Here is a 21,322-nt window from a genome sequence, read left to right as displayed (position 1 = left end):
TATGAGAAGAAAGTGACGTGATCAAGATCTCACAGCTGAAAGTAACAAAGCTCATTTAAATCCAGGCCTGTGTGACTCCAGACCTCTGTTCTTTCCCACCACACTATGGTGGTTTGCTAAAGGAACTTAGAGTCAAGTGAGAGAGACTGATGTATACAAAACTATTCAAAATCCCAGCAAGTTATTTTATGGATATTGGCGAACTGATTCTAAAGTTTAAATGGAGAAGCAAAAGACCCAGAATAGCCAAAACAATATTGAAGGTAAAGAACAAAGTTGGAGAATTGACACTACCCAACTGCAAGACCTACTATAAAGTTACAGTGATCAATATGGTGTGGTACTCGCAAAAGAATGGACAAATAGCTCAGTGGAACAGAACAGAGAGCCCAGAAATAGACCCCCATGAATACAGTCAACTGATCTTTGACAAAGGAGCAAAGGCAATTCAATGGAGCAAAGACAGTCTCTAATAAATGGTGCTAGAATCCACACACAAAAACATGAAGCTAGACACAAATTTTATACCCTCCACAAAAATTAATTCAAAACGGATCAGAGAATGTCTTGACAATCAGTTTCAGACCCAGACAAGTTCACTATGGATTCAATAAGACCAAAGAATGACAATGGAATGTTCTTGGGGTGAAAAGGTTTATACCCAACTTTATTCACACGGTGGCAGGTCAATCAGTAGAATCCTGTCCAAAGAGAGAAAGTCTACATGCAGCAAGCCGGTCTCTGCCTCTGGGCTTCTCATCTCCTCCCCAGTCTCTGTCTCTCAGTCTCTGTCCTCAGCAGCTGCCACCACTCCAGTCTCTGCTGTCTGGCAGCCATACAGCAGCCCAGAGCACTGGGCGGAGCACTTTATATAAAATCAATAACAACATATTGCTCACATGACTGTAAGTGAGCAAGCCAACCTGGGCCAGGTGAGAATCCTGGCAATAGGAACCTTCACTTTCTCCACGGAGAACTAAATTAAAGCACGAAACTATAAAACTCCTGGAGGATCACATAGGAAAAATCCTAGATGACCTTGGGTATGGAAAGGCCTTTTTACATAGAACACCAAAGGCCCAATCCATGAAAGAAATGATTGACAAGCTGTATTTCATTAAAATTAAAAATATCTGCTCTGCAAAAGTCAGTATCAAGAAAATGAGACCAAGGGAAGCCCTGAGGGAAAAGTAAGTATAGAGGCCCTAAAAGGAAATAAGGCTGGTGTACCTAATTAACAACCAGAAGACCAGCAGATGGAGTACAGTGAACAAGAGAGAGAACAATGCAATATGAGTTAGAGAAACTATCATTATCAATTCATATAAAGTTTTACAGAACATAATAGTGTCCAAGTGTATTGTGTAAATGAAGAACTTTTGTGCCATGTTTAGCATAGGATTATATATATTTTCCACCTAAGTTTGTTCATTTTTATATCCAATTTAGGTAATAAATGTGAATGATTGAGAGAAAATGAGAAGACAAGCCACAGAATGAAAAAAAATTTTTGCAAAAGACACTTCTAATAAAGGAATCTTATCCAAACATACAAAGAACTCTTAAAACTCAATAATAAAATAAAAATCCTGATTAAAAAATGAGCAAAGAACCTTAACAGGCACTTCACCAAAGATATAAATGGCAAATAAGCACATAAAAAGATGCCCCATATCACTTCTCTTTACAGAAATGCAAATTAAAACAACAGGGAGATAACACTGCACACCTATTAGAATGGCCAAAATCCAGATCATTGACAACAAAAAGTGCTAGCAAGGATGTGGAGCAATAGTAGATCTTATTCAGTGCTTTGGGGAATGCAAAATGGTATGGCAGCTTTGGAAGACAGTTTGGCAGGTTAAGTGAGTTTTCAAGCCATGAAAAGTCAAGCAAGAACCTTAAATGCATATTACTCAGTGAAAGAAGCCAGTCTGAAAAGGCTATGTGCTGTATGATTCCAACTATATGACATTCTGGAAAGGCAACACTACAGTGACAATGAAAAGATTAGTGGTTGCCAGGGGTCAGACAGAAAGGAAGGAGAGGGATGAACAGTTAAGCACAGCAGATTTTTACAGTAGTAAAAACTCTATACGATATTATAATGATGGATATATGTCATTACACGTTTGTCCAAACCTACAGAATGTACACCACCAAGAGTGAACCCTAAGGTAAACTATGGACTTTGGATGATCACGATGTGTCACTGTAGGTTCATCCTTGATAAAAAATGTACCATTGTTGCAAGTGGTGTTAATAAAGGGGGAGGCTATGCATCTGTGGGAGCAGAGGATATATAGGAATCTCTGTACCTTCCCCTCAATTTTGTTGTAAAATTAAAACTATCCTTAAAAAATAAGATCTTAAAAAAAAACTAGACAGAACACAAGATAGAATTAAATAGGGGCTATAATAGAGATGCAGAGGAAGCTTCAAATCATCACAACTAGGGGTCTGGGATAAGGAAGTTACTTTTGAGTTCAATCTTGAAAACTAAGTATTATTTTTGATAGGCTAAAGAAGTTGTATGAGCAGAACTCAGTCATAGAAGGGCACGTGGCAGAGACCACCAACTCTCCACAAACATCCACCTCTTCCTCCCAGACTTGGCCAGATTATAGCTCCCAAACTCTTGTGTGCTTCAGCAGGGTGGCCATGTGATTAAAAATCTGAGCTAATGGAATCTGAACAGAAGTGATGATTGACAAGCCTGGCCCACAAAAACCTCTCACATGAGCTTCTCCATCCCTTTTTAGCCTTCCGGCTGGCCAGAACAAAAATAACCAGGACAGCTTGGGACCTGTGTGGAAAAGATGGCACAGCCTTCATCAGCTGGATTCTATGAATGGCCTCAGGGAGGAGAGCCCACCTGTCCATCAGGACCACCCACCTTGGACTGCTCAGTGAGTAAGAAATACATAAACTTCTATTGTGTTTGAACCCAATATGTGTTTTGGGTCTACTTGTTACAGAAGCCTGTGTTACCCTCATTAACAAAGGTGGTATAGTCAAGCAAAGGTGAATAGAGAAACACGCAGGAATTTAGTAGGAGTTAACTGGAAACCTAAATGGTGGCAATAGTGAAGTGGGTCACATTAAAGAGCTGAGGTTTCTTCTGTTAGCAGCAAGTGCAAATTAATCCATACTCTAACAAATTAAACTCTATGCAAGTAAATTATGTTTTGAAGACAACCTATATGAGCATTTGACATCCAAAACTGTACTTTGGGCATTAACATGAGTACTTTCTTTGACACTTGCATTCTGCAAAGTCAGCCTCTAGAAAAGATGCCCATGCTTCAAGTTTTGCACTTGCCATTCCATTAATGAGCACTCTGATTTGTTCCATGTTTTAGTTTGGTTCCATGGATACATGCTGTAATCAGCAAGAGGACACTCAAGTTACAAATACATGAATGCTCCTTCTCTAAGGACAACTGGAAAGCAAACAGAGAAATGAAAACTGCAGTTGGCATTGTGCTGTCAGAGAAAACAGAAAACAAAATGTTATGAACGATATTTCTATGCTCTTTCAGGCTTACTTTTCCCAAGGCCAGAAATCAGACACACAGCCCAAGAAAGATTGGAAATAAGAAGTATATAAAACAAAAAGGAGCAATAAAAAAAAATAATTTGAAGCAGAAAGCATGTTACTGCAACCTTATATTTCTGAATCAACAGTTTCTCTCTAAATGCAACCTGCAAGATAAATGTGGGACATGGCTGGAATATTGTGATAGGGTGAGAGAAGAGAGGGGAAATAACTATTTCTCAATTCAGCAGAAGCATGAAGTAGACTTTGAGAACACAAATTTTGGTAGATTCCAAGGGAAGGAAGTTGAAAACAGGAACAGAAGTTAGAGTGGCAAGCTATGTGAAGGCAGGTAAGGAGATCTGAAGATAGAATGATCTAGCAGAATGAATCAAGAATTCAGTCATGTGACCACACCTAACTACTGGGAAAGTTTGGAAATGTGATCCATGTGTTCCAGAAGAGAAGAGGGATTTCCATGAACAAGTATCTGTCTCAGTTACTATATTCTTCTATGATTCTATCACTTTGTTTATGCAGTTGTCTCTGAATCAAATTGTCTATCCCTCTTTTTTCTATTCTTTAGGGTACAGACAGACTGGCGTTGATCAACATATAGCAACTGAGTAATAGGTACACCTAGTATTGCCACACTTTCAGGATTAGAAAGAACATATAAGACTTGATCCCAATTATATGATAATGAACTAAGGAAATGAGATCAAGGAAAACCAAGGTTATAATTAAGATTTTATCAGCCTTTTTGCACTAATTGAGCTACTATAACAAAGAACAAAAATACATGGGATTTTTTACAAAATACAAAATACAAAAATTAATTTGGGGACTTTTCTGAGCAACCTCAATTAAAAGGATTTTAGATTGTAAAAGACTTGTTATGATAAAGAACAGAATTAAGATGTCTCCTGGCTCTGCAACTATTAGACCGTGAGCAAGTTTCTAAAGCATTCTGAGCTCGATGTTCCACATCTATAAAATGAGAGGTTTAGCCAAAATGACCACTTGCAGCATTCTATGATCCCATGTTTTCACTTTTTGCTAGCCAGTTCTCTTCAATCAACAAAATATTTTGAGTAACAGAAGAGTAAAGTAAAAATAATGAATATTTCAACAAATATTTACAGAGGTCTTACTTTGTGCCAGGCCTTGCTAGGAATACAAAGGGAACAAAGATAAATGCAGGCTGACTTTCTCCCTTACTCATGGAGCTTACAAGCTGCCAAATGCAGAACGTTATACTAGATCCTATACAATGTTTATCAGAAGACTAATGATGGCCACCTTTGGGAATATAGGGAGGTCTCTCTCTCTCTCTTTCCCCTTGTCTATTTTCCTCTTTCTCCTTTCCATACTCTTTTGTTTAAATCCAAATTTTTCTAAGATAAATATGTAATACTCTTATAATGGAAAAAAATTAATCTGTAGAAAAACTTATTTTTAAAAAATTTTTTTGAAATACATTTTCAAAATCCTGCCCCCTTCCATAACAGAGATAACAGAAGGGAACACATTATAGTCAGAGGTAAAGTAGACTCATCACAAGTAGGCAGAACCTGTGCAAAGGAATTCCACTGTGTCTGCATATGCCTGTGTGTGTGCCTATGTATGTGTGCACATACATGCATATACCCATTTAACAGAGCAAAGGGGCAAAAAAAAGTGAGAATAAATGAAAGGCACTATGTAACAATGAAAGAAAAAGAGAACTACTCAAAAACAGTTCCTTTTTCTGTAAGCCAAACAGCCTTGATAATTGAGGCTTCTTAGGCAAGTCTACAATATTTTCTCAGCTTTCTCTGATAACCTTCACCTCATTGCAGCTATTAAATACTGAGAGGCTAACTACTGTTTGTTTCTTGGATACAAAAGGCATTCCGTTCTTCTGAGTGATTCTGTGCTTCTCCCCTAGCAGAGCAGATTGCCAGCTGACTAGGGGAGGGTATTTGCTTGCCGCAGAAGCACACCTTGTGAATAAATGCCTTCTGTGAGGGCAAATGGCAAAGAAGAGCTCAGCTAAGACTCATAAGTGGCCAACATTCCCGGGAGTGAGGGATGAGTACCGTAGTCTCACATGGAGACCTAGGCAGGGCCCTCCAGCACCCACCACATCCGAGAGCCCATGTCCTCCACGTTTGCCGCCCCAGCTGTCCTGACAAAGGGGAATCCTCTGCACATAAGAAAAAGCAGCTGCCTCTTTCACCTCCGTCATTTGCTATATGATTTTGAATCAGTGATTTAATCTCTTGGTGCTTCAGTTTCCTCATCAAAAAAACAAAAATAATAATGTGGGATTCTTCAAAATTTATAGTTACCGGCACCTAAGCACCAGGAAAATGTTTCTGGTTGCAAAAGTTGTTGCTCTTGCTGCTTCTGCTCTGCTCCCTCCTTGGCCTTCTTCCTCCTCCACGTATAAAATGTGCTTTGACATTCGATAACAAGAAACATAGCTTACAGAAATGCCCAGATCTCAGTTCAGGACTTTGGCCCAATGTTTCTCTCTCCTAAAACTGCTGCTGCCACTCACTTCACTCACTGCCACTGACACTATGAGTCCTAAGAAAACTCCAAGACACTTCTTTATGAACACTTGAAGCTCTACTCGGCTCACTCCAGGACATTAGGAATCTAAATAATTCATGAGACTTTGCCTGCAATTGACAGAGACAAGGCAAACTGCGCAGGAGCAGCTCATTTCTTATGTGTCTTTGATAACACAGGCAGCTGTCATGGAATTCAGTAGTGCTAAAAATAATAAAAATAATCTTTTTTTAAGTGCTTGAAAGAAGGCAACACAAATATTAAAGGACAGTTAAGCCCAAGGTCTATATTTTTTAGCCAGATTTGGAAATGATCCCTTTGAGAACAAGACCATTTTCATGTTCAGAGAGTGGTTTTCTCCACATAGAAGTCTTGAGGATTTTTTATTGCACCTGACAAAATGAATGTTGGATGGTGCTTGATGCTGTCGACCAATGAAGATGTTAGCTCTTTCCCTAATGCTGTGAGTTAGAAAGCACACTGCAATACACAGATAAAGGTATGGAACTACACTGGGTCAGTGCCAAAGACAAGGTATTATTGGAATGATGCCTGTGTCCCTAAAATGCATTCCATTGGCATAAAGATAAAACTGAGTTTGTCTCAGAAGGCCAGCACACTGCATAAGCCAGAACACCTAACCATCTAATCTATCCGGGCTTTCAAAATTCTGTTTTTGATAAAGTCATAAGCCCACTGCCCACTCTTTCAACATAATTGCCCAATGTCCAACCAAATGGAACTTTATCAATTCAATGTATTAATTCAGTTTTACCTCTAAAGCTTGTGTTTTCCTGTCTCCAAGCCATAGCTCATGCATGACCCCCTACCCAGAGCTCCCTTCCCTCTCCATCCTTTAAGATCCACCTCAAATGTCATCTTTTAATGAGAGCTTTCTCTGAGCCCACCCTCTCCAAACTAGACATGACCATTCCATGTGAACCTTAAAACACCTGGGCTGAATCTTCCTTGCAATAATTACACTGTCTTGATTTAGCTTACATTATTTATCAACATTTATTTCCCTCTATCTTGTAAGCATTTTTAAGGCAATGACTATGTCTTAACCTTCATTACCCCTTCTGCAATACCTGGCACTGTGCCCCGAACTTGAAAATGCTCAATAAATGTAACTGAATTTATCAACTACACTTTCCCTTTGACAGTTGGGGCTCGCTATTCATCCTTTTATCATCCCTATACTTCCTCTCTCACTCTTCATAAGGGTCAGCACAAAATGACCTTAGCACTCCTTTGAAAATACCAGAAGATCAAAGGTTAGAAATCTGACACTGTAAAAGGTTGCTATCCCTCTGTCTTCATAGATTATGGGATTAAAGTTAAAGGCCAATGTTATGGAATTCTAGAGCTCAAAAGCCCTTTAATAATATCTGAGTCTGGGGTTAAGTGAACTGCTTAGTATCACATATAGTACAGACCTATGACTAAAATCTAATGTGAGGATGAAATCTTTTGTTGTTCAATGTAGTTGCCATAGATAGGGTTAAAGTTTTTCTATGGACTTGAACTGATTCATTCCAGAAATGTTATGTTTTAAAGTATAAGCCTAAGAATATTAATTTGCCAAAACAATAATATTTATAAGAGATCTTGGACTTACTTACAAATTTATTCATACATCTGGCATACTCTATCTTGACCCAAAGTTCCAATGATGAGTGTATCAGATTTCATTACATACAAGTATTTCCTTGTTTGTGACAAGAACACTCCAGGTTCTGTTGGCATTATCAAGAACATTTCAAAGAAAAATGAAATTCAAGTAGAAACATTTTGCTGATTTTATTCTCGGTAGAACTCAACCACAAACCAAAAGTCATAGTTGACTAATGCTTCAAATGAAGTGAAAATAATAAATCAACAACATGACTGGCAAATTCTGGAATGAATCAGTTTTAAAAAAACATCACAAAAGATTTTCTTCCAGTGAGTTACTGCAGCACCCAATGCATTCATCAACAGCTCACTGCAGTTTCTGTGAAGTAGAAACTAACCAAGATCCTTGCTGTTCACTTCCATTTGGTTGGATATAACTACAAATTCCCTTGTTCGAGCACAGCCTACAGTCTATCTTCATCAGATTATATTAATAGATTTTTACACTCCATAATTTGTTGATTTTTTTATCTTCTTTCATATTCCAAAGTTAAGATGACCTTATGTCCCAAGACTATTTCCAAAGTTATTTATAAATTTTCAGTTTCTATATGATGCCTGCATGTGTATTTCTCTTCAGGGTGATTTTCACATAGGAGAGCATGACACAGTTCTACACGACACTTCTTCTGTGCTCAATTCCAAATGCCTGCTGATGTTGTCTAATAATAATAGAGGCCACTGGAACTATTTAACACAATCTTCCACAGACCTACACAACAAAGAGAAGCAAATACTTGTGCTTTTATGTGGTAAATTCAGAGCCCTGCCGACACAAAATCAAGGAAATTTCAATAAAGGTAGATTTATCTTTTCAGATCTCTGTAGGTAATAATAGGTCATAGCTGAGAATCACTACAAAATGAAAGCACCTTCAGTCAACCTACCTGTTAGCCTAGAGAGGTCTTAGGGGAAAAGTCTATGAGAGGTAGACCACTGAATGGTCTAAAAAGTGTATGAACAAATATGGAATATAAGGAAAATCCTTTTAGTTTTGGATTTGATTAATTTTGACCATGAAATAATATGACTGGTTTTAATAGCAATGATAGGATATACATTTCGGTTGAAATAGTCATTGCCTTTTCAAAACAGTCATCTTGAGAGACTATCCATATTCTAACTATGCTGCTTTTGTTCCAAAAATGTCATCTTTTACAATTGGTTTCAGGGCCACATTCCATCAGAATCTTCATCCTTTTAAACTGGACTTCATTTTTGGAAACAACCTGTGGCAGGCAGACTCTAGGGTGTCCTCATGACCTCTGCTTCCTGGTGTTCGTGTCCTCCCCTCAAGTGTGAGTGGGGTCTGTGACTTGGTCCAAGTGAACAGAATTTGGCAAAAGTGAGGAGACATATGTAATTATATGTACATGGTTATATTACCTAATATTATAACCTGTCTTGTTAGTAGACTCACTCTCCCTTGCTGGCTTTCAGGAAGCAAGTGGTCATGTTTTGGGAAAGTCCATATAGCAAGAAGCTCAGGGTGGCCTAAACAGCAAGAAATTGAAGCCCTGAGTCAACATCCCAGAAGGAACTGAATGGTGCCAACCACCATGTGAGTTTGGAAGTAAACCCTTCCCCAGCTAAGCATTCAGATGAGTCCAAGCCCCAGCTAACACTCTGCAACCCTTCAGAGGGTTCAACCAAGCCATGCCTAGACTCTTCACCCACAGAAACTATGAGATCATAAGTGTGTGTTGTTTTAAGCTGCTAAATTAATGGTAATATTATTATGTATTAATAAATTACTAATTTGCAAACTCTGGTCATTCTGAACCAAGACTAGTCAATATTATATATATATTTTTTTTAATTCAAGATATTCTTAAAGCTAACCCTCTTAATTATCTTTCTTCACTCTGCTTTCTTACACATTCACTCCTAACAAAATTAAGAATTCCCCTGAAAGGGAGCTGCTTTCAAATCTATCTAATACTTAACAAGTTAGATAAATAGTATCTAGCATTTATAGGATATTTACTGTGTGTCAGGCACTATCCTAAGCACTTTAGATATATTATTTGGTTAATACACATAACTTTATGAGGTAGAAATTTTTACATTCCCATTTCTAAAAGTGAGGCAACAGAGTAAAATTATTTTTCAAGGTCAAAAAGCTAGCACACAGCAGAGTAAAATACATAACTCAAGCAATCAATTTCTAGAGTCTTCACAATTAACATCTCTCCCATAAAGAATGTCCACAAGCAGTATCTCATCTAATCCAAATGAGGCCTCTATGCTGAAGTTTTTCTAATGACTAAATTTAGATGAAGAAAACGGGGGCTCTGGGAGTTTAAGAGATAAAGTCATTTAACTTGTAAATGATCGAGTAGAGAGCTAAAGAACAAAAATTTCACTGATGCCCTAATCCCATGCTCCTTCTACCATGAGAACACCAGTCAGTTGTTGCTCTACAGTCAAGAAGCCGACTGTCTTGCAGGCAGGTCTGGTAACCTGAGTGCAGCAATATCCAAAAGAGAAGCTCTGCAATTGTTCTGAATGAAGGAACCATGATCAGGACACTCGATGTAAATACACTCAAGGGCTCCATTTTGAAAGATAACACTCATCTCCAAGCAGTATTTCTAAGATCATTAAATTATAATCATCACACCTCATAAGCAGACACAAACTTTACAGTTACACCTCATAAGCAGACACAAAAATAAGATACTGAACAGAAGGTACATAACTGAAACTTGCTTTCCTAAACTATAAAATGAGAACTGTTGAAGAAGATCAACATTTCTCAAAGTATGTTCCAGAGGACAGTAACCTCACAGGATGTTGGAAGGTGCTGGGGCTGGGGGAGTGTGGGGGGAGCTAGTAGGGGGAGTCAAGTGAGTCTATGCTATTTGCAGGCTATTTCCTTTGGGAGGCTCCTAGTCCACATTAGCACTTAGAGGCTCTGAGAAGTCCTGCACTAAAGAAATCTGTGAAATTGCTGAACCCAGTGGCTTCAAGCTTGAAAACTACATACATTTTTTTTCTGGTAACACTTTTTAATGTCTGTTATGACTCTAATTTCTACTTGGGAAATTCTATGAATTTACCTCAAGGTTAATTTTCATTTCATGGGAGGTTAAAAATTAAGTTTGACCTATAAAGTGAGTTAGAGGTAGTTTATTTAAATTATACAGAACTTAGGAGGCAATTGCAAATGTCCCCAAGAACATACATTTTTTTTCCAGGCTTCCAATCCATCAATTTTAGCTGCCCATTATCTACTTGTTCTTTTCAATGTACCCTGAGTTGATGATTTTGATGAATCTGAGAATGTAAAATAACATTTGCAGATAATCCATTTCCAGAGCAAAAGTTCTTAGTGTAACCATTTATTCTACCAACTTGCTTCATGTAATCACACATTCACTGCTAAGGAAAAGAAAAAGGGCAAACACATTACATTTCCATTACACACGTAGTCTGTGAAGTTTCTCCCATGCTGTTTCCTTATTTCAGCTAAAATAACCATGTTCAAAGGATGTATTAATCCTATTGACCTTTGCAAAGCTATTTAAAGGAATCTTGCCTTGTTTTTCTTTTTTCCATATTAAAGTTTTTGGTAGAATTTCCTCACCCAGGTCAGTTTTGTAGCCTGTAATGTGGAGACAATTAAGTAGACACTTAATGATTCAGTTCATGTCCCTTTATCAAGTCACTGCCCACACAGCCAAGTCATTAGCATCAGATACAAGAAAGAGCAGTTCTTTCGTTCTGAGTCACTGGGGCTCCAGCTCCACCACCTTCAAGCAAATTGCTTAACTTTTCCTAGGCTTTGTTTTTAAGCCTCTGTTTTCTCATCTACAAAACTGTCTTACAGTAGCTCTTACCTCACGGAGTTTTTGAGAGAAGTAAATGGGATAATGCATAGGAAATATCACTCAGTCCACTTATTCAAAAAAGCATCCATGTGTCTATAACTCTACTTCTAGGAATGTTACTACAATTAATTATTACAATAAAACTTACATGGTGGCTTCTGTCATTCCAATTGTTATCAATGAGAGAACAGGAAAGTTAAGGAATTTGTCCACATTCACCTACCTAATAAGTAGAGTACCTTGAATTTTAACTCTTTTCTGTTTGCCTCTTTGTTCTTGCCATTGCACCACACTAATGCCCAACAAACTGGGTTCAGTGTCTCCGAGAGTACGCTTTTGCCAAGATGCTGAAGCACATTAACAAAAAGACTCACGTGAGCCTGATCCTTAGACAAAGCCAAACTTATCTCCTCTATCCTTGCTGCCCACCTCCAGGAACAGGGTCCTCGTGTTGCCCCACAAGCCCAGAGATCTTCTCACAATGCCTCAAGCCCTGCCCAGACTGTGACCCATCTTCTAGTGCTACTCAAAGTACCTGCTCCAAGAGCTCTTTGTTAGCAGAAATTATGACATTAGGGATCTGCCCTAGAATGTAAACTAACATGCTGCTTCCTTCAGTGAAAAAGTCTTAATATAAAAAAAATCAGTTTAACTTTAAGAAGAATGCTTAGTGATCCTACAAGCTTACTTATGCTGGACCAGCAGCTGTCCCCAGACCACATTGAATAGCAGTGTTCCAGAACACTCTCAGCTACTTCTCTCTTTCCCCAACAGAACACAGTTGTTTTATGCTCATTTCCCATATGCACTGCTCTTTTCTATGACTAACCCAGCAAGCAAATTCCCGCCAAGATATTGGTGTTGCTAATGGTTAATATTTGGTGTCTCCAGTTAAAATATTTATCATTTCAAATGGGTCAATTATAAATGCTCCTTAACTCAGAGAATCATTCTGATAGTAAGGATTTTAGGTACCAATGCAAAGCCATAAGGAATATGTACTCAGGAGACGGATGAGAATTTAGGTGCTACTTAACCCATGGCAAACTGACCCACAAGTGCGTGTGAGTGTGTGCATGCATACACCCACATGTGTGCTATTATGACATGAGGACTAGGGAGAGAAGCTGCTGCTCTTTAGTCAAAAGATTTCCTCTAAGTTTTCCAGGGAGAAGTAGGCTGAATTTAAACCTTGCTTCTCTAGCAGAGATGATGATATTTCTCTATTATCTTCCCTACTCTGAGTACAAAGGACAACTATGTACCCAGAGGGCCAAGAAGAGTAACTGGCACATAATAGGTACTCAATAACTTCACCAATCCCTCAGCAAACATCCACTTAGCACTTAATTTGTGCCAGGCCCTTTTATACAACCGAAAAAGAAACATATGAAGACCCTGTCCTCATGATGCTCCACTGCAGAGGGACCGACATAAATAACGGAGGGAGGAAGGGAAGTGGAGCCTTTAAGAAGTGTGAGCTGGGTGCAGGAGGCAAAAACAGAGTAAATGTGCATGCCCTACACTGTGTTTTCTTTCTCTTGACCCTACCCAGAATGTTATACAACAATGCTCTGTGACAGGCCTGACTTGGGCTATTTAAATTGTTCTTTGGGGCGGCTGGACTATGTATGAGGAAGAAGTTTCTGACTGGGATAGATTACCCTGGGAAGGGACAAATTCCATTCCCTCAGTTGTTAAAACAAAATAAATACTCCAAAAATGGATGATTAAAATCCAACTCTTACTAAGAACCATGAGTGAACACTGACCAGGAGACCTGAGCCCCTGCTGTGCCATTATTAAACACCTGTAAGTCTCAGTGTCCTCATGTGCAGAAGGAAAAGAGAGTATCTGGTGACTCAGTTTCCACTACAGTCCTGTGATTTCAGTGACACTAAACTCTTCTGGTCTCTTCAAGTCTTCTACATGTTACTATAAGTTTTCACCAGAAAAATCAGATACAGCACTTCTGAAAGTATAGTGTCATCCTCAAGATTTTATTAAAAGTACAGACCACTGCTAGGACTACATTTACACAGTCTGAGAGTCAGAGAAAGAGACAGAGAGAACCCACAAAATCACCTCATGTCTGCATGTGGCATGAGGCTCTCTTACTGTCATACGGTGCATCACCCTCCCTGTCATCACACAGATGAAACAACTACTATACAGTCTATAGTGCTGAAAAGCACTCTATAAACCCAATTTGGGTTATTTAAAGCATATCATAAGTATGCTAAAGAGAATACTTTAACATCTTTTGCAATGCAAATAAACACCCATATTTGGTTTTTCATGATAATATGCATTTGTATGAATCTATATTTAAAAATTACAGCCAATATTTACAAAGGGCCTATTCTGTGCCAGACCATATAACAAAAGATTTACATACAGTATTGCATCTAATATTAATAACAACCTTATGAAATTAGTACTGTGATTATCACCATTTTATAGATGGGGGAAATGCAGCTCAGAAAGGCTTAATCCAAAAACACACAACTGAAGTACCAAAAAGCAAACCTACATTTATCTGATCAGAGAGCCCAAGTTCTTAACCACTACTCTACAGTTCCCACGAAAACTGAAGCAAAGGTCTATCTTGGGCACATTTGGAATGTGTTCTCACTTTGTCCTGTGATTTCTATTTTCTTAGCGCCAGAATCCGTACACCCATTTCTCAGCTTGTTTCCAGGTCTGACAAATGACACGGAGTTTCCAGGCACAGATGCTGCTCTCTCAAGTCCAGATGTGTGTGCACAGATAGATCACAGAAGGCTCAGAAGAAAGCGGCTAGGTCAGGAGAAGGCTCAAGGCCATGTTACCTGGGGACAGCTGGCGGAAGTGGACTGGAGAGGAGAAAACTCAAGGGAAACTGGTACTAGCACAGTGTTTTCACAGTTCAATGGTCTCATTTGAAGAAGTCGCTTTGGCCAGAAGCAGCAGACTCTTGGTACATTCAGCAACACAGATAAATCTTTAAAATACAGAAAGTAAATGCGTGATCAAAACCGAAAGTTTCTGTGATGACTGCCCTTGCACTGTTCACCATGTAAGAACTTATTCACTATGTAAGAATTTGTTCACCATGTAAGAACTTGTTCGTTATACTTTAGAAGATTGGAGACTGTTGAGAATTGGGCTTGGGGTTGATTAATGATTGTGCATTGAGTCCCCTATACAGAATTTTATTGTTGTTAACAACCATTTGATCAATAAATACAAGATATGCCCTCTCAAGAAAAAAAAAATACAGAAAGTAACAAAATGTGAGCACAATGCCATCTATTTCAATTAAAAATCTATGACAAAAGAACAATGCTGATCTTATAAGAACTCACACAAATAGAAGGATACATGTAACACATATTAAGATGCTTTCCTATGAGAAGTTAAGGAAGGGATGTCAAAGGGAAGATTTGTCTTATTTCTATTTTAGCCCAAATGAAGGAGAAATACATGTGTTTCTCCATATTTTCATATTTCGCCATATGAAGGAGAAATACATGTGTTAAATAAGCCCCAGCAGATGATGACAGGATCAGCAGGTGAAACTTGAAGGGCACCATTCAAAATATATCCAGAACCCAATGACTTTTCACACCTCTGCTCATCTAAGACAAATCATCTCTAGTCTGAACTATGGCAAAGCCTCCTACCTGCTTTCCTTAAGTCCACCCTTTGCTCTGTACAGTCTATATGCAGAGCATACAAACTTCTAAAAACATAAGGCAGATCATACCCCTCAATTCCCTCCAACAACTCCCCACCTTCGAGTAAACCTAGTATCCTTATAATGGTCCACAGGGCCCCATATTTCCTGGCTCCCATCCCTTTATAATCTCATCTCTCTCCCCCTTGCATCCCCCACTCCAACCACAGTGGCCTCCTTGCTGTTCCATGAACACATTAAGCACACTCCTGCCTCAGGGACTTTTCATTTACTGTTTCCACTGCCTGGAATGCTCTTCCCCCAGATACTCATATGGCTTGTTTAGGACTCCATGAAAGTCACTTGTCAGTGAGGCCTTTCCTGACCACCCTAGTTAAAACAGCAAGTGCCCACCCTGGCACTCTATCTTCCTTTCTTACTTATCTCCTATCATGCTTTCATTTACTTGCCTTATTTGCTGTCTCTCTCCTGTAGAAAGCAAACTTCAAGAGCCCAGGAATTTCTGTCTATTTTGTTCACTGTTATATCCTCAGAACTTAAACAGGATCTAAGTCATAGTGTCTCACCTGAGAGTTTCAGCTATTGGACAAGTTTATTAGGAATTCAGTGAGACCAAAAAGTGACAACAGAATTTTGGGGGTGAAAGGGTTTATACCGAGCTTTATTTTAGTGGTGGCAGGTCAAGCACTAGAGTACCATCTGCCTCTGGAAGAGCCTGCATGCAGCAAGCCCACGTCTATCTCTGCCCCTGCTCCAGCTTCTGCCCCAAGCACTGGGCAGAGCTCTTTATATAGCAACACAGACAGTTATGGATCACTGACAACAGGTGTGCAAGCATGTGCCCACGAGCACTGCACGTGCACAATGGGCAAGTTAATTAGGGTCAGGCAAGGATCTTGGCCGTGGGGACCTTTCTTTTCCCTATACATGCTATGAGGTCAATAAATATATTTGATTTTTATTCAACATAAAAATCTTCCTACAGAATCGTCCATTGATGAAATTAGACACATCAGGAAATAACAAGCTCCCCACCCCTGGAGCTATTCAAGCAGAGACTAAGTGACCTTTTGGTAGAGATACTAAAGAAAGGATTCAAGCGCTGGATATTTGATTGGACTAGATACTAATCTCCTGCCAACCTTTAAATAGCATAGTTTCATGAACCACCACAAAGTTGCTAAGATGCTCAGACTCCTAAAATTGGATCTCAGAACGTCAAGGAATGCTTAAGAAACCAGGGTCATATTTCCAGCCTTCCATGACTAGTGAATTGAACACCAGTAGCTTAGGATTTTTGTTTTGTTTCATTTTTAATGTAAATCTTTTAAACCCATGAGTCTGTTTGGTAACATTTCCTTCTGAATACAAAATAGCAGCATACATCTAATTGCAAATGAGAAATTTCAGGACAAGCTGGTGTTATCAAATAACTGTATTATTATCTGAAAAAAATTTCATCATCTCACATAATTTAAATTCTTGCCCTTTGCTCCCTTGCATATATTTTTTGCATTAAAAAGTCTACTTAAAATTAGTTCAGTTCTGCGGAGCCAAGATGGCGGCGTGAGTAGAGCAGCAGAAATCTCCTCCCAAAACCACACATATCTATGAAAATATAACAAAAACACCTCTTCCTAGAATAAAGACCAGAGGACACAGGAAAACATCCAGACCACATCCACACCTGCAAGAACCCAGCGCCTCGCGAAGGGGGTAAGATACAAGCTCCGGCCCAGCGGGACCCGAGAGCCACTCCCCCCAGCTCCCCGCGGGAGAAGAGGAGGCAGAGCGGGAGAGAGAGGGAGCCCAGGACTGCTGAACACCCAGCCCCAGCCACCCCCACCAGAGCGCAGACACAGTGCATGCGTGGAGCCCTGGATACTAGGGAAACAGGGTAGCAAGAACAGTGAGCGGATACAGGAGGCCTGGCACCGGAGGACATAAGAAAAGCGAGAGGTCATTTTTGTTGTTGTTGTTGTTGTTTTGTTGAGGTGAGTGCTTTTTGGAAGTCTTAAAGGGACAGGGAGCCCAATACTAGGGAAACACGGTAGCAAAAACGGCGAGCGGGTATTGGAGGCCAGCGCCAGAGAACAAAAGAAAAGCGAGCGGCCATTTTTGTTGTTGTTGTTGTTGTTTTGGAGAGTGCTTTTTGGAAGTCTTAAAGGGATAGGTAACCTAATACTAGGGAAAGAGGGCAGCAAGACTGGTGAGCAGGTGCCTGAGGCTAGCAATGGAGAATAATGAAAAACAAGCAGGAATTTTTTGTTTTTGTTTTTTTTATTTTATTTTATTTTTTTTGTGTGGTCATTGTTTTGTTTTGGCGGGTGCTTTTTGGAAGTCTTAAAGGGGCAGGGCGGGACACTTAATCCAGAGGTAGGGAATCCAGGGATCTCTGGGCACTCTAATTCTCTGGGCTGCAGGGAGCACGGAGGCCCCTTACAGAGATAAATAGCCTCCCAGCCACTCCCCCTCCAACGCGACTCCACCACTTTGGAGCAGGAGCCGAAGCCAGGCCATGCCCACAGCAACAGCGGACATAAACTCCATAGCAGCCAGGCAGAAAGCAGAAGCCCTTTCTGCTCGCAGCTACCCAGCACAAGCCACTAGAGGTCGCTGTTCTCCCAGGAGAGGAGGGCCACAAACCAACAAGAAGGGAAGTTCTTCCAGCCGTCACTCGTCCCAGCTCTGCAAACTATTCCTAACACCATGAAAAGACAAAATTACAGGCAAACCAGGATCACAGAGACACCAGAGAAGGAGACAGACCTAACCAGTCTTCCTGAAAAAGAATTCAAAATAAAAATCATAAACATGCTGACAGAGATGCAGAGAAATACGCAAGGGAAATGGGATGAAGTACGGAGGGAGTTCACAGATGCCAGAAAGGAGATTACAGAAATGAAACAAACTCTGGAAGGATTTATAAGCAGAATGGATAAGATGCAAGAGTCCATTGATGGAATTGAAACCAGAGAACAGGAACGCATAGAAGACGACATACAGAGAGATAAAAGAATCTCCAGGAATAAAACAATATTAAGAAAACTGTGTGACCAATCCAAAAGGAACAATAGCCATATTATAGGGGTACCAGAAGAAGAATAGAGAGGAAAAGGGATGGAAAATATCTTGGAAGAAATAATTGCTGAAAACTTCCCCAAACTGGGGGAGGAAATAATCAAAGAGACCACGGAAATACACAGAACCCCCAACAGAAAGGATCCAAGGAGGACAACACCAAGACACATAATAATTAAAACGGCAAAGATCAAGGACAGGGAAAGAGTTTTAAAGGCATCTAGAGAGAAAAAGGTCAACTATAAAGGAAAACCCATCAGGCTAACATCAGACTTCTCGACAGAAACCCTACAGACCAGAAGAGAATGGCATGATATATTTAATGCAATGAAAGAGAAGGGCCTTGAAGCAAGGATACTGTATCCTGCACGACTATCATTTAAATATGATGGCGGGATTAAACAATTCCCAGACAAGCAAAAGCTGAGGGAATTTGCTTCCCACAAACCACCTCTACAGGACATCTTACAGGGACTGCTCTAGATGGGAGCACTCCTAGAAAGAGCTCAGAACAAAACTCCCAACATATGAAGAACGGAGGAGGAGGAATAAGAAGGGAGAGAAGAAAAGAATCTCCAGGCAGTGTATATAACAGCTCAATAAGTGAGCTAAGTTAGGAAGTAAGATACTAAAGAGGCTAACCTTGAACCTTTGGTAACCATGAATTTAAAGCCTGCAATGGCAATAAGTACATATCTTTCAATAGTCACCCTAAATGTAAATGGACTGAATGCACCAATCAAAAGACACAGAGTAATAGAATGGATAAAAAAGCAAGACCCATCTATATGCTGCTTACAAGAAACTCACCTCAAACCCAAAGACATGTACAGACTAAAAGTCAAGAGATGGAAAAACATATTTCAGGCAAACAACAGCGAGAAGAAAGCAGGGGTTGCAGTACTAATATAAGACAAAATACACTTCAAAACAAAGAAAGTAACAAGAGATAAAGAAGGACACTACATAATGATAAAGGGCTCAGTCAAATAAGACGATATAACCATTCTAAATATATATGCACCCAACACAGGAGCACCAGCATATGTGAAACAAATACTAACAGAACTAAAGGGGGAAATAGACTGCAATGCATTCATTCTAGGAGACTTCAACACACCACTCACCCCAAAGGATAGATCCACCAGGCAGAAAATAAGTAAGGACATGGAAGCAATGAACAACACAGTAGAGCAGATGGACCTAATAGACATCTATAGAACTCTACATCCAAAAGCAAAAGGATATGCATTCTTCTCAACTGCACATGGAACATTCTCCAGAATAGACCACATACTAGCCCACAAAAAGAACCTCAGCAAAATCCAAAATATTGAAATTCTACCAACCAATTTTTCAGACCACAAAGTTATAAAACTACAAATAAATTCTACAAAGAAAACAAAAAGGCTCAAAAACACATGGAGGCTTAACAACATGCTCCTAAATAATCAATGGATCAACAAACAAATTAAAATAGAGATTAAGGAATATATAGAAACAAATGACAACAATAACACAAAGCCCCAACTTCTGTGGGATGCAGCAAAAGCAGTCTTAAGAGGAAAGTATATAGCGATCCAGGCACACTTGAAGAAGTAAGAACAATCCCAAATGAATAGTCTAACATCACAATTATCGAAATTGGAAAAAGAAGAACAAATGAGGCCTAAGGTCAGCAGAAGGAGGGACATAATAAAGATCAGAGAAGAAATAAACAAAACTGAGAAGAATAAAACAATAGCAAAAATCAAAGAAACCAAGAGCTGGTTCTTCGAGAAAATAAACAAACTAGATAAGCCACTAGCCAGACTTATTAAGAAAAAAGAGAATCAACACAAATCAACAGAATCAGAAATGAGAATGGAAAAATCACGACAGACTGCACAGAAATACAAAGAATTATTAAAGACTACTATGAAAATCTATATGCCAAGAAGCTGGAAAACCTAGAAGAAATGGACAACTTCCTAGAAAAATACAACCTTCCAAGATTGACCCAGGAAGAACCACAGAAGTTAAACAAACCAATTACAAGCAAAGAAATTAAAACGGTAATCAAAAAAATACCCAAGAACAAAACACCCGGGCCTGACGGATTTACCTCGGAATTTTATCAGGCACACAGAGAAGACATAATACCCATTCTCCTTAGAGTTTTCCAAAAAATAGAAGAGGAGGGAATACTCCCAAACTCACTCTATGAAGCCAACATCACCCTAATACCAAAACCAGTCAAAGAACCCGCCAAAAAAAGAAAATTACAGACCAATATCCCTGATGAATGTAGATGCAAAAATAATTAATAAAATATTAGCAAACCAAATACCAAAGTATATCAAAAGGATCATACACCATGACCAAGTGGGATTCATCCCAGGGATGCAAGGATGGTACAACATTCGAAAATCCATCAATATCATCCACCACATCAACAAAAAGAAAGACAAAAACCACATGGTCATCTCCATAGATGCTGAAAAAGCATTTGACAAATTCAACATCCATTCATGATAAAAACTCTCAGCAAAATGGGAATAGAGGGCAAGTACCTCAACATAATGAAGGCCATATATCATAAACCCACAGCCAACATTATACTGAACAGCGAGAAACTGAAAGCTTTTCCTCTGAGATCAGGAACTAGAAAGGGATGCCCACTCTCCCCACTGCTATTTAACATAGTACTGGAGGTCCTAGCCATGGCAATCAGACAAAACAAAGAAATACAAGGAATCCAGACTGGTAAAGAAGAAGAAGTTAAACTGTCACTATTTGCAGATGACATGATAGTGTACATAAAAAACCCTGAAGACTCCACCCAAAAATACTAGAACTGATATCGGAATACAGTAAAGTTGCAGGATACAAAATTAACACACAGAAATCTGTAGCTATCCTGTACACTACCAATGAACCAATAGAAAGAGAAATCAGGAAAACAATTCCATTCAC

The sequence above is a fragment of the Manis pentadactyla genome, chromosome 5 (genome assembly GCF_030020395.1).
Source record: "Manis pentadactyla isolate mManPen7 chromosome 5, mManPen7.hap1, whole genome shotgun sequence".
NCBI lineage: Eukaryota > Metazoa > Chordata > Mammalia > Pholidota > Manidae > Manis > Manis pentadactyla.
Note: the sequence above shows the minus strand (reverse complement) of the source record.